At 42.4% G+C, this 15697-nt stretch overlaps 1 protein-coding gene across 8 annotated transcripts in view; it reads right to left on the reverse strand.

Annotated features, from left to right (window-relative positions):
- ASPH (aspartate beta-hydroxylase) overlaps nucleotides 1-15697 on the reverse strand; it is a 272195-nt gene that overhangs the window by 2650 nt on the left and 253848 nt on the right. The gene's annotated exons all lie outside the window — the stretch shown is intronic.

Consider the following 15697-nt stretch of genomic DNA (forward strand, 5'->3'; position numbering starts at 1 on the left):
TCAAACCCTGTGCCACCATTACCCTGAACTGACAAGAATGGAGAGACTGAGCTGTGTCGGGAAGGGCTGGCAGCGGAGCTACTTCGAAAGTATCAAGCAGACCTTTGGCTATTCGGTGCATGCTCAGTCTACGGCCAGCAGGGGGCGATAGCCAGCTCAGCGCACTCCTGACCGGGACCCCTCCCTTCCACACAAACCTCGGCTTTGTGCCTGTTTTCTGGGTGGGATCAGAGGACGATTTCTGTTTCATGTGTACATACGCTAAATAAACATAATTTAAACACACGAATCTGAATGCAAGTCTGACAGTGCCTGCCTAGGGCACACTTCCATGGCCCGCCTTCCTGGCCTTTCAGAGACTGATTGAGAACGACAGGCAGCGGCCACGTCTCTGGCATCGCTGTGCCTCTTAGGAAACCTGGGCGGTGTCTGAACACCTCCAAAGGATTCTCATTTCAACACCTTCTACCTGTTAAAGGCCTGCTTTGTGAAAGAAAGCAAGGAGTTTAGGAAATAATTTCTATACTAAACCCATGAACCAGGAAGCAGATGACCAAATTAGGTGTTTCCTACTTAGGAGGAAAATGGGCAGATTGGGAGTTAATTTTGTTTATATTATTAGTGTCATTTGCTATGCAACTGGGCTAGCCATGGAATATTCTTAGTCAACGTTGGAAAGCACCCTTTAGGGCTTGCAGCACTACCTCAAAAGATACATGTATAGGGACTAAGGTTGAAATATATGTTAGTCTAACAAAGCCATCCAGAGGGAAATAGGCAGGGACAAATGCAGAGCACCTTTCAAATGCAAAGAAAGTTGTATTAGCCATGCTAATATTTTATTGCTTTTAAAATAGATACTTATTGGCAAAATATTATATGCTAAGTTACATTTCTAAAATGATATTTTTACTAGGATCTATACATATGCAAGCTCCACTCAAGCATTTGAAATTTTATATCCTGGATTAGCAACTTATTAAAATTTTAGGATGGAAAATGCTAGCCGGATTTTATGTTATCACATTATTATAAGGCAGTTTTCCTTAGTGTGTATCTTTTTATGCTCAATACTAGGCAATTAATCAATATTAAATTAAATAATTTGATATACTGCAGTTTCTCAAACCCAGCATTATTGTCCTTTTGGGCTGGATAATCCCTTATTGGAGAGAGGGGTGGGTTTCCTGATGTTTAGAATATTTAGGATATTTAGCAGCAGCCATGGTCTCTGCCCACTAAAAGTCCATAGCACCTCCCTCAGCCTAGTTGTAACAACCAAAAATATCTTCAGTCACTGCCAAATGTCCCCAGCCTGGGGGTGACGGTGGGTTTGAGACAGTTGAGACTGACATAGTGAATGAATCTGACAACCCAATTTCCCAATTATTTAAAATAACTAAAAAATGTAATGTTTGCAAGTTGTGGCCAAATCTCTACTTCAGCTATCCTACCTCCCTGCCACTGCCCAGCCTTGGTATGCTCTCTCACTCACCTAGCCTAATGCCGTGTGTGGATGGAGTCTTGGATACAATTTCTCTGGAAGTTAAAAGACAATAGAGTTCCATCCAATGGTAACCAAGGAAGATGTATATAGACACAGGAGCAAATGATAGAATAATTAAAAAAAAATGCAGTCATTAGTAGGCGAACTTGAAAAGAAAGGCAAGTTAAGAAAAGAAAAGAAAAATGACAAAAAGAAAAAGAAGTGAAATGATATATACCTGATATGGCGTTAGGCACTTTCTAGGTCTTAGTGTTATTAGGAGGACTAAGCAAAGTCAGTGGCTCCATTGACAAGCCCACAGTATAGGCAGAAGAGAAGGGGAAGGAGTGCGTTCCAAAGGGAAGGCAGGGGGTCAATGCACTGGTGGCTCAGTGGCAGAATTCTTGCCTGCTGTGCTGGAGAATTGGGTTGGATTCCCAGAGACTGCCCATGCCAAAAAAAAAAAAAAAAAAAAGAGGGAAGGCAGGGGAAAGCATGTGGTAGAAGAGGAAAAGGAGGAAGCAGCAGAGTGCCCTAGGAAGTCTAAGTCTTTGAAGGGAGGAGGATTTCACCCTCTCGACTCTGCCACTTATTACTTATGTGTCCTTGGGTAAGTTACTTATTTGAGTCTTTATTTTTTTCATCTACAGAGTTGATGTGAGGACTGGCAAATTGGTTGGTACAATTAATGATAGTGATTATTAAAGAGAGGAGGAAGGAAAATATGGAAAAAATCTGGAAAAGAGAAAAGAGTTGATAATGTTGGGAAGTGGTATGATATATTTACCTTCACATCATTCCCCACAGAATTTGCCTTCATTTAAGAAAAATGAAAACTTCTCAGGAGGTAGGATATCAGAAATTTATAGAGAATCTGTGAAATAGACTTTGTGCAACAATAACAGTGATTCTCTAACTGTTTTGGATAATAGAGAACCTGGAAGCTATATATAATTCTGGAAGTACTTACAATAACTAAATAGAAAATTCTAGGTTGCACAAAATGACATTTTCCACTAGGTTCTGATAGATGCAATGAAGCCAAAGATTTAGGAATGTTTTTTAGAGAAGGACTTAAAATTGAGCATTCCATTCATTAACTTAAATTCCCTGTGAATTGGGAAAAAGTTTTCAGTACCGGAACATGTTGTTTCTCATAGAACACTAGTTAACTACAATCCTGGAATTTGAGAACCACTGGTGTTTTAGTTTGCTCAAGTTGCCAGAATGCAATATAGCAAAATGGAACAGCTTTTATAAAGGGTATTTATGAAGTCACAGGTTTACAATTCTAAGGCCATAAAAATGTCCAAACTAAGGCATCCAGTGAAAGATAACTTGACTCAAGAGAGAACAATGGCTTCTGGAACACCTCAATTGGTTGACAAGGCACCTGGCTGGCATCTCCTGGGCCTTTTGCTTCTGGTTTCAACAGCTTCTCAGCCCCTGTGGATCCTTCTGGCTTCTGGGTTGCTTAGCATCTCCTGGGAAGGAGGCACATGGCGACATCTGCTGGGCCCGGCATCTCCAAACATCCATGTCTAGGCATCTGCTCTCTCTGTCAGTACTCTAAGCATCTCCTTTGGCACTCTAAGCATCTCCAAATGTCTATGTCACTTCTGGCTCCTGTCTAGCTTCTGCCAGCTCCCTCAGCTCCTGGCGCCTGCTAGGGCTTCTGCATTTCCAAATGTGTGTCTCTACTGATTCAGCTTTTTCCAAAATGGTCCCCTCTCAAAGGACTCCAGAAAATCTGTTATGATCCACCTTGAATGGGCAGAGACATATCTCCTTGGAAACCACCTAATCAGAAAGCCCCATCCACAACTGGGTAGGTCACATCTCCATGGAAACAACTTAATCAAAAAGATCTCACCCTACAACATTGAATCAGGTCTAAAGATCTTGGCTTTTTTGGGCTACAAAACAGTTTCAAACTGGCACAACTGATTTGTAGGTTTCAGATATTCTAAGCCAAATACGGCTAGAGTACACCATTAATTAACCAATTTTACAAGAAATCTGGAAGGAATTGAAAGGTTAAGTAGAGTGCTTTAAGACCATAAAAAATTATATGGGGAACTTGGTCTTATTTGACTTATATCTGTCCTTCCATTTTCTTTCATATATTTTCCCAGAAAACAGCAAAGATGCTCAATTACCCAATTACTAAACAACTATAGATTCCTTTTAATATTTTTTAAATGATGTCTTTCGATGAGTTATCAGAGCTAGAATGACTGAGAGTGCAGCCCTAATTAACCTAAAAGGGGAAAAGGGAAAGAAAGTCAAATTTCATCCAACTGTCACTCTGAAGCCAACCTAGAGATGGATCACCTGCCTTTGAAGGGAATGCTTTACATGAAAGAAACAGGCAGAATCATAAATATGTCAAAGGTTTTAGATTACTTCTGAACTAAAAATAGAGACTATCACTGGAATGCAAAGAAGTCATTTTTTAGGCTACTTGATTTGAAAGCAAAGCTCTACCAAATATGATTGTTAAGCTCAAATCATGATTTGGAAAAACTCGCTGAAGAAAAGGCCTTCAGAGTAGTCTTTTAATTGTTTTTTTTTTTTGATATGGGCAGGCTCTGGGAATTGAACCTGGGTCTCCAGCATGGCAGGCAAGAACTTTGCCACTGAGCCACTGTGGCCCAGATAGTCTTAAAGAGAAGTTTCTTCAGAAGTCCCCACCTGGCCGTTCTCAGAGGGCTCAGAAAAACAAGACCATGGGGTCTGCGCTCCTATCTCACTTAGAATTTCAGCTTACCATTACAGAGAAGAAAGGTCTTCTCTAATTTGCCGGAAGATAAAAGATTATCTGGCCACAAGATAAAGCAAGATTATATAATCCCTCAATTCATCAAATTTTTGTAATTATGATAATAATGATGTGATGGTGGTGTTTTAGTTTGCTAAAGCTGCCAGAATGCAAAATACTAGAAACGGAATGGTTTTAATAAAGGAGATTTACTAAGTTACAAGTTTACAGTTTAAGGCCTTAAAAATACGCAGACTAAGGCATCCAAAGAAAGATACTTTGAGACCAAAGAAAGGCCAATATCTGTCAGATGAGAAGGCATATGGCTGGTGTCTGCTGATCCTTGTTCCCACCTTCTGATTCCAGCAGCTTCCTTTCTAAGTGTCTGAGGGCCTTCACTTAGCTTCTCCAGGGCAGAACTCTGGGTTCTGGCTGGCTTAGCATCTCATGGGAAGGCACAGGGTGATGTCTGTTGGCCTCTGAATCTCCCAGCATCCGTGTTTAGGCATCTGCTCTCTCTGTTAGCACTGCAAGCATCTCCAAATGTTGGTGTCTGCAGTTGTGTCAGCTCTGAAGCTTTCTCTAAAATGTTTCCCATTTTAAAGGCTCCAGTAAACTAATCGAGACCCACCCTGAATGGGCAAAGTCAAATCTCTATCTAATCAAAAGGTCACACCCACAATGAGGTGTGTCATGTCTCCATGGGAACAATCCAAAGTTTCCACCCTAGGGCAGGCCACTGTGACTCAGCAGGCAGAGTTCTCGCCTGCCATGCCAGAGACCCTGGTTCGTTTCCCGGTGCCTGCCCATGAAAAAAAATTTTTTTCCACCCTAAACAATAGGTCTGTCCCCACAAGATTGGATTAGGAAAAGAACATGGCTTTTCTGGGGTACATAGCAATTTAAAACTAGCACAGGTGGAAACACATACTTAATAACTATAATTTTGCCATAGAATTGCCATCAATATTAATAAGGTTAAGTAATGATACTAGCTGCTCATAGAATCTTCCGCCTAAGAACTTTACAGATAATATAGCAAAATTTGTTTTGTTCTGAAGTAGGCAAATGAAATGGTTCTAATTTTCAGGCAAAAGAATCACATGGAGAAAGTTAAAATGTCTGAAATGACATTGGGATTCAGCAAAAGAAGTAGAAAGTCACTAGACTTGCTTTGTTACAGCCTAGGACTTAGGTCAAGATCACAGGACTGGGGTTATTTGGATGAGGAGGTCTGTAGCATTTAAACAATGCTCAGTGCAATACAGAAAAGGATCAAAGAGCTCAGGAATAAGGAAGGTGTCATGGTTAGGGACAGGTGTCAACTTGGCCAAGTTGTGGTACCTGTTCATCTGATTGGGCAAGCTCTGGCCTGTCTGTTGCAATGAGGACATTTCATAGGATTAGGTCATGATCACGTCAGCTACATCCACAGCTGATTCCGTTTGTAATCAGCCAAAGGGGAGTGTCTTCTGCAATTAGTGATACTAAATACAATCATGGGAAGCCTTTTAAGGAGGACTCAGAGGAGACAGGTTCCATTTCTGCTTTGGCTGGTGAGCCTCTCCTGTGGAGTTCATCCAGGCCATCCACTGGAGTCATCAGCTTCGCAGCCTGTCCTGTGGATTTTGGACTCTGCATTCCTACGGTCACGTGAGACACTTTCATAAATTTTATATTTGCAAGTGTTCCCTGTTGATTCTGTTTCTCTAGAGAACCCTAACTAATACATCTTGGTACCAGGAGTGGTTCTTAAGGAACAGAATCTTAAAAATGGGTTTTTATGAATGGTTTTCTACTCTGACTGGGCTCAGAGACACTAAGGACTCTGATTCCCGTAATCAGAATGACACTCCCAATCCATGGACTGAGTTGGCAAAGGAGATAGTCAAAATATCATCATTCGATTCTCCTAATGCTTCGCTTGTACGAAGCCAGACTCTGGGGGATAATGTTTTTGACACCTTTACAGAGTTTTGTAGAAATAAGAGTTATAGAGATGTTGGTTGGTTGTTGTTAGATACACTGTCTACATTAAAGCATGAAAGGGATGGGCTTAAGGCTTCAAACAAGAAGCTTAAGTGCCGTCTGAAAGATGTAGAGGTTTCTATGAGTATCCTGAAGGAAAATTTTATTTCCTGTAGCCGTAGACTTGAGATCTCTGAAAATCAGACTCAGAATCTTATTGTTAGAGTAGCAACTTTACAACGTAAACTGAAATCTCAGTCTTGCATAGTGTCTGCCATTAAAGTGAGGGCATTGATTGGAAAGGAGTGGGACCCTGAAAAATGGGATGGTGACATATGGATTGATAATGATGTTGGGGGTGTGGTTGAAACCCTAGACCATGCTGAGCCTTCTTTAGATAACCCTGTAATAGTCTGCCCTGAGGACATAGCTGCCCCACCTCCAGCCTGCCTTGAGGAATTGGCCACCCAACCTCCTCCTGAAGGGATTAGCCCTAGAGTTATTAATCCTGTTTCACCAGATGAAACTGCAAATGAAAGCCCTGAAGCAAATGGCATGGAAGATATTTCTAATTCTTTTCATGACCCACCCCCACCACCCCTCATTTCTTCTAGACCTATAACTAGACTAAAGTCCCAACAGGCCCCTAAAGGTGAGGTACAAAGTATCACACATGAGGAGGTATGTTATACTCCAAAAGAACTGTGTGAGTTTCCAATTTATATAGACAGAAATCAGGGGAATATGTGTGGCAATGGATTTTAAGAGTGTGGGATAATGGTGGGAGGAATATAAGGCTGGATCAGGCTGAATTTATTGATATGGGCCCACTAAGCAGAGATTCTGCATTCAATGTTATAGCTAGAGCAGTTAGAAAAGGTGTTAACAGCTTGTTTGGGTGGTTGGTTGAAACATGGATCAAAAGGTGGCCAACATCATCTGAGGTTGAAATGCCAGAACTGCCCTGGTATAATGTAGATGAGGGGATCCAGAGGCTTAGAGAGATTGGGATGTTAGAGTGGATTTATCATGCAAAGCCTGCTCTTACACCCCAGGAATGCCCAGAGGATGCACCTTTTACCAGAACAGTGAGAAATAAATTTGTGAGACTAGCACCATCATCCCTCAAGAGCTCTGTGGTTGCACTTCTCTGTAGGTCAGATATTACTGTGGGAACTGCTGTCACTGAGCTGGAATCCTTAAACACAATGGGGATGACAGGATCCCGAGTTGGCAGAAGCCAGGTGACAGCACTTAATCACCAAAGACAGGCTAGACGTGGGTATTATAATAGACAACAAACTCAAAGGAGGCATCAAAATTATACGACACGCAGAGATTTGTGGCATTGGCTAGTAAATCATGGGGTGCCTAGAAATACAATAGAAAGGCAGTCTACTAAATTCTTGTTGGAGCTGTATAAACAAAAGAGTTCTAGGTCAAGGGAACAGAAGTCTAACCTGAATTACAAAAACACAGAGTCACGGCCCCTTAACAAATTTCCAGACTTGAAACAGTTTACAGACCCTGAGTCCCTTGAATGAAGGGGAGGCCAGGTCCCTATGGGGAAGAAACCTGTTACACTGCCACAAATTTATACTGTTAACCTTCCTCTAAGTCTTCCCCAAGGAGACCGACGGCCTTTTACCAGGGTAACTGTGCATTGGGGAAAAGGAAATGATCAGATATTTCGGGGATTATTAGACACTGGTTCAGAAGTGACATTAATTCCAGGGGACCCAAAACGTCACTCTGGACCACCAGTCAGAGTGGGGGCTTATGGAGGCCAGGTGATCAATGGAGTTTTAGCTCAGGTCTGTCTCACAGTGGGTCCAGTGGGCCCCCAGACCCATCCTGTAGTTATTTCCCCAGTTCCGGAATGTATAATTGGCATAGACATACTGAGCAACTGGCAGAATCCCCACGTTGGTTCTCTGACTCATGCAGTGAGGGCTATTATGGTGGGAAAGGCCAAGTGGAAGCCACTAGAACTGCCCCTACCAAGCAAAATAGTAAATCAAAAGCAATACCGTATTCCTGGAGGGGTTGCAGAGATTACTGCCACTCTTAAGGACTTGAAAGATGCAGGGGTGGTGATTCCCACCACATCCCTGTTCAACTCTCCTATTTGGCCTGTGCAGAAAACAGATGGGTCTTGGAGAATGACAGTGGATTATCGTAAACTCTACCAGGTGGTAACTCCAATTGCAGCTGCTGTTCCAGATGTAGTATCATTGCTTGAGCAAATCAATACATCCCCTGGTACCTGGTATGCAGCTATTGATCTGGCAAATGCTTTTTTCTCAATAGCTATTAGTAAGGACCACCAGAAACAGTTTGCTTTCAGCTGGCAAGGTCAGCAATATACTTTCACTGTCCTACCTCAGGGGTATATCAACTCTCCAGCCCTATGTCATAATCTTGTTCGCAGAGACCTTGATCGTTTCTCCCTCCCACAAGACATCACACTGGTCCATTATATTGATGATATCATGTTGATTGGACCTAGTGAGCAAGAAGTAGCAACTACTCTAGATTTACTGGTAAGGCATTTGCGTGTCAGAGGATGGGAGATAAATCCAACAAAAATACAGGGGCCTTCCACCTCAGTAAAATTTTTAGGTGTCCAGTGGTGTGGGGCATGTCGAGATATCCCTTCTAAGGTGAAGGATAAATTGCTGCATCTGGCCCCTCCCACATCCAAAAAAGAGGCACAACGCCTAGTTGGTCTTTTTGGGTTTGGCGACAACATATTCCTCATTTGGGTGTGCTACTCCGGCCCATTTATCGAGTGACCAGAAAAGCTGCTAATTTTGAGTGGGGACCTGAGCAAGAGGAGGCTCTGTGACAGGTCCAGGCTGCTGTGCAAGCTGCTCTGCCACTTGGGCCATATGATCCAGCAGATCCAATGGTGCTGGAAGTGTCAGTGGCAAATAGAGATGCTGTCTGGAGCCTTTGGCAGGCCCCTATAGGAGAATCACAACGCAGACCCTTAGGATTTTGGAGCAAAGCCTTACCATCTGCTGCAGATAACTACTCTCCTTTTGAGAAACAGCTTTTGGCCTGCTACTGGGCCTTAGTAGAGACTGAACGCTTAACCATAGGCCACCAAGTTACCATGAGACCTGAGTTGCCTATCATGAGTTGGGTGTTGTCTGACCCACCAAGCCATAAAGTTGGGCGTGCACAGCAGCACTCTATTGTAAAGTGGAAATGGTATATACGAGATAGAGCCAGAGCAGGTCCTGAAGGCACAAGTAAGTTACATGAAGAAGTCGCACAAATGCCCATGGTTTCCACTCCTGCTGCCACATTACCTTCTCTTTCCCAGACCAGAGCTATGGCCTCTTGGGGAGTTCCTTACAGTGAATTGACTAAGGAAGAGAAAACTTGGGCCTGGTTTACAGATGGTTCAGCACGATATGCAGGTACCACCCGAAAGTGGACAGCTGCAGCATTACAACCCCTTTCTGGGGTGTCCTTGAAGGACAGTGGTGAGGGGAAATCCTCCCAGTGGGCAGAACTTCGAGCAGTGCACCTGGTTGTTAATTTTGCTTGGAAGGAAAACTGGCCAGAGGTGCGTTTGTATACTGACTCATGGGCTGTTGCTAATGGTTTGGCTGGATGGTCAGGGACTTGGAAAGACCATAATTGGAAAATTGGTGACAAAGAGGTCTGGGGAAGAAGTATGTGGATAGACCTTTCTGAGTGGGCTAAAAACATGAAAATATTTGTGTCCCATGTGAATGCACACCAGAGGGTGACTTCAGCAGAGGAAGATTTTAATAATCAAGTGGATAAGATGACCCGTTCTATGGATACCAGTCAGCCTCTTTCCCCAGCAACTCCTGTTATTGCCCAATGGGCTCATGAACAAAGTGGTCATGGTGGTAGGGATGGAGGTTATGCATGGGCTCAGCAACATGGACTTCCACTCACCAAGGCTGACCTGGCTACAGCCACTGCTGAGTGCCCAATCTGCCAGCAGCAGAGACCCACATTCAGCCCCCAATATGACACCATTCCCCGAGGTGACCAGCCAGCTACATGGTGGCAGGTTGATTACATTGGACCACTCCCTTCATGAAAGGGGCAGCGATTTGTTCTAACTGGAATAGACACATACTCTGGATATGGGTTTGCTTTCCATGCATGCAATGCTTCTGCCAAAACTACTATCCATGGGCTTACAGAATGCCTTATCCATCGTCATGGTATTCCACATAGTATTGCTTCAGATCAAGGAACACACTTCACAGCAAATGAAGTGCGGGAATGGGCACATGCTCATGGAATTCTCTGGTCTTACCATGTTCCCCATCATCCAGAAGCTGCTGGATTGATAGAACAGTGGAATGGCCTTTTGAAAACTCAATTACGGTGCCAACTAGGTGGCAAAAACTTGAAAGGCTGGGGTAATGTTCTCCAGGAAGCTGTGTATGCTCTGAATCAGCGTCCACTGTATGGTGCTGTTTCTCCCATAGCCAGGATCCATGGGTCCAGGAACCAAGGGGTGGAAATGCGTGTGGTGCCACTCACTATTACTCCTAGTGATCCACTAGGAAAATTTTTGCTTCCTGTCCCTGCTACCCTGAGTTCTGCTGGTCTACAGGTTTTAGTTCCAAAATGGGGTATGCTTTTTCCAGGAGAAACAACAGTGACACCAGTGAACTGGAAGTTAAGATTGCCACCTGGCCACTTTGGGCTACTTATGCCTCTGGATCAACACACCAAGAAGGGGATTACATTATTGTCTGGGGTAATTGACCCTGACTATCAGAAGGAAGTAGGACTGCAACTACATAATGGAGGTAAAGAAGAGTTTTCTTGGAATATAGGAGATCCCCTGGGGCGTCTATTAGTACTACCATGCCCTGTGATTAAAATCAATGGAAAACTGCAACAACACAAACAGGCAGGACCACTAATGGCTCTGAGACTTCAGGAATGAAGGTTTGGGTCACCCCACCAGGCAAAGAACCACGGCCAGCTGAAGTGCTTGCTGAGGGAAAAGGGAACATGGAATGGGTAGTGGAAGAAGGTAGTGATAAATATGAACTTCGACCACGTGATCAGTTACAGAAACGAGGACTGTAATGCTGTTTTGTTTGTGTTATACTATTTAAGTTTTAAGATATCAAGTTTAAGAATGAATGTTGCCCAAGGATTTGCACGCTATTCTGGAGAGATTTAATGTGTTTCCAGTTATATGCAGGACAGTTGAGTATTGTCAGGTAAAAGAAAAAATGTGTGCTTATTTGTTTTCATTTGGAAATTAAGTATGGTCTAAGGTGATATATATATATATATATATGTGCCAAGTTGACAAGGGGTGGACTGTCATGGTTAGGGACAGGTGTCAACTTGGCCAAGTTGTGGTACCTGTTCATCTGATTGGGCAAGCGCTGGCCTGTCTGTTGCAATGAGGACATTTCATAGGATTAGGTCATGATCACGTCAGCTACATCCACAGCTGATTCCATTTGTAATCAGCCAAAGGGGAGTGTCTTCTGCAATTAGTGATACTAAATCCAATCATGGGAAGCCTTTTAAGGAGGACTCAGAGGAGACAGGTTCCATTCCTGCTTTGGCTGGTGAGCCTCTCCTGTGGAGTTCATCCAGGCCATCCATTGGAGTCATCAGCTTCGCAGCCTGCCCTGTGGATTTTGGACTCTGCATTCCTACGGTCACGTGAGACACTTTCATAAATTTTATATTTGCAAGTGTTCCCTGTTGATTCTGTTTCTCTAGAGAACCTTAACTAATACAGAAGGGTATGTGACACAGCTCTTACTCTGATTACTGGAATTCTTCACTTCTGACTCCATTGGAAATCCTGGCACATACTTTAGTTGTAATGTATGACTACATTATCACCAATTCCTTTTCTCTCTCTCCTCCTAATACACAGAAATGAAAACCACATATCCACAATCCATCTATGGGGAAAGCATTTTTTCTGGAAGCCAGGCTGCCTCTGTTCTGGTTCTGACTGCTGCCAACTCACCGTGTGGCCATAATAAAGCCACTTCACCTCTGGGCCTCAGTTTCCCCATTTGTACAATGTTGGAGGTGGACAAAGTGGCTTCTAAGGATCCTTTAAGTACTAACATTCTGTTAATTTTCTAAGCAAATCTGGTAGTTAGTACTTCAGCCTTCACATTGTATTCCACACAATACACTTAACAAGGTTTCATCTGGAAAATGGGTATAGTATTTGCTGTTCTCTTCACTGTCAAATTATTAGTTTCAATAACACATGGCTAACTCATAAAGAATCACTTTTCCCAACAGGCTCTGCATGCCCACAATCCTAGCCAGTCCCTGGCTTAGAGGCCTATCTCTGGGGGTTAGAGCTGGCCCAGCAAGGCTGCCATAGGGGTCCTCTCCCCTGTCTAGGCCTGGGGCTCCCCTTGTGCCCACCTTCAAGATCAGCCCTCCTGTCTACTTGCTGTGCCACCTTCCCCTGAGCTTTTTCTTGCTTTCCTTTTTTTTTTTCAGAGAAATTATGGGTTTATAAAAAATCATACTTAAAATATAGGGTCCCATATACTGTTCTTTCACCAACACCTTGCATTGGAGCAGAACATTTGTTAAAAATTGATGAAAGCACATTATAAATAATTGTACCATTAACCATAGTATATGGTTTAATTTAGGGTTCACTGTTGGGTTGTGCAGTTCCATGGCTTTTTAAATTTATTTTATTTATTTTTATTTCTTTTATTCATCATCATGATCATTTTTTAGAACATCTGCATCAATTCAGAAAAAGCAATAAAAAGAAAACAGAAAAAATTCATGCAAACCATCCCCCTTACCCCCCTTCACCGATCACCAACATTTCAATCTACTTAATTCATTTAAACATTTGTTCCCCCTATTATTTATTTATTTTTAATCCATATGTTTTACTTGTCCATCAATAAGGTAGACAAAAGGAGCATCAGACACAAGGCTCTCACAACCACACAGTCACACTGTGACAGCCATATCCTCATACAATTATCTTCAAGAAACATGGCCACTGAAGCACAGCTCCACATTTTCAGGAGGTTCCCTCCAGCCTCTCCATTACACCTTAACTGAACAGGTGATGTCCATTTAATGCCTAAGAATAACCTCCAGGATAATCTCTCGACTCTGTTTGGAATCTCTCAGCCATCGACACTTTATTTTGTCTCATTTCACTCTTTCCCCTTTTGGTCGAGAAGGTTTTCTCAATCCCTTGATGCTGAGTTCCAGCACATTCTAGGATTTCTGTCCCAGGTTGCCAGGAAGGTCCACACCCCTGGGAGTCATGTCCCACATAGACAGGGGGAGGGCAGTGAGTTTGCTTGCTGTGTCAGCCGAGAGAGAGGCCATATCTGAGCAACAGAAGAGGTTCTCTTGGGGGTGACTCTTAAGGCCTAATTTTCAGTAGGCTTGGCCTATCCTTTGCTGGATTAAGTTTCATATGAACAAATCCCAAGATTAGAGGCTTGGCCCATTGCTTTGGCTGTCCACACTGCTTGTGAGAATATTAAGAATTCTCCATGTGGGGAAGTTGAATTTTCCCCCTTTCTCACCATTCCCCCTAGGGGATTCTGCAAATACTTTCCTATTCACTGTTCAAGTCGCTCTGGGATTTATCTGGGCATCACTCTGGACAAAACTATGAAATCTCATGCCCTACACAAGATTCCAAGTACTGTGGTGTTCGATTAAGTTGTCCACATAACTTATATTAGGAAATGCACTAGTCAAAATACAAATTTTGTACCAAATTAACATTTTTTGCTTGTCTCACACATACATCAAAGTTTTAAAATATTAATTACCATCTATTTTCAACACCCTGCATTACTGGCATTCCTTTGTTCTTCCTCATGCAGAAACATTTTTAAATTTATACATTTAGTCACTGTCATTATACACTCTGTGCATTACTAGATTATACCATCTCAGTCTTTATTGTCTATCTTTCCTTCTGATTTCATTTGTGCCCCCAGGCCTCCTCCCACTGTCATTCTCACATTCAGCTTCATTCAGTTATTATTATATTAGCTAGATAGTATTGTGGTATCCATTTCTGAATTTTTACAATCAGTCCTGTTGCACAGTCTGTATCCCTTCAGCTCCAATTACCCAATATCTACCCTATTTCTATCTCCTGATGGTCTCCATTACCAACTGAAATTCTCCAAGTTCATTCGCTAATGTCAGTTCATATCAGTGAGACATACAGTATTTGTCCTTTTGTTTCTGGCTAATCTCACTCAGCATAATGTCCTCAAGGCCCATCCATGTTGTAACATGCTTCATGACTTTATTCTGTCTTACAGCTGCATACTATTCCATCAAATGTATATACCACAGCTTGCTTAGCCACTCTTCTGTTGATGGACATTTTGGCTGTTTCCATCTCTTGGCAATTGTAAATAATGCTGCTATAAACGTTGGTATGCAAATGTCCATTTGTGTTTTTGCCCTCATGTCCTCTGAGTAGATACCTAGCAATGGTATTGCTGGGTCATATGGAAATTCTAGACCTAACTTCCTGAGGAACCGCTACACTGCCTTCCACAGTGGTTGTACCATTTGACATTCCCACCAATAGTGGATAAGTGTGCCTCTTTCTCCACATCCTCTCCAGCACTTGTCGTTTTCTGTTTTATTGATAATGACCATTCTGGGGGGTGTGAGATGATATCTCATTGTGGTTTTGATTTGCATTTCCCTAATAGCCAGGAAATTTGAGCATCTTTTCATGTGCCTTTTGGCCATTTTGTATTTCCTCTTCTGAGAAGTGTCTGTTCATGTCTTTTGCCCATTTTGTAATTGGGTTGTCTGTCTTTTTGTTGTTGAGTTGAACAATCTCTTTATATATTCTGGATACTAGACCCTTATCTGATATATCATTTCCAAATATTGTCTTCCATTGTGTAGGCTGTCTTTTTACTTTCTTGGTGAAGGTCTTTAATGCACAAAAGTGTTTAATTTTGAGGAGTTCCCATTTACTTATTTCTTTCTTCAGTGCTCATGCTTTGGATGTAAGGTCTAGGAAACTGCCTCCTATTATAAGATTGATATATTTCCCTGCATTTTCTCCTAAGAGTTTTATGGTCTTAGATCTGATGTTTAGGTCTGTGATCTATTTTGAGTTAATTTTTGTATAGGGTGTGAGATATGATCCTCTTTCATTCTTTTGCATGTGGATATCTAGTTCTCTAGGCACAATTTATTAAGAGACTGTTCTGTTCCAGGCGAGTTGGCTTGATTACCTCATCAAATATCAATTGTCCATAGAGGAGAAGGTCTATATCTGAATACTCTATTCAATTCCATTGGTCAGTATATCTATCTTTATGCCAGCACCATGCTGTTTTAACCACTGTAGCTTTGTAATACGCCTTAAAGTCAGGTAGTGTGAGGCCTCCAACTTCATTTTTCTTTTTCATGGTATTTTTAGCTATTTGGGGTACCCTGCCTGCCCTTCCAGA

This window comes from Tamandua tetradactyla, chromosome 6, assembly GCF_023851605.1.
Source record: "Tamandua tetradactyla isolate mTamTet1 chromosome 6, mTamTet1.pri, whole genome shotgun sequence".
Lineage (NCBI taxonomy): Eukaryota > Metazoa > Chordata > Mammalia > Pilosa > Myrmecophagidae > Tamandua > Tamandua tetradactyla.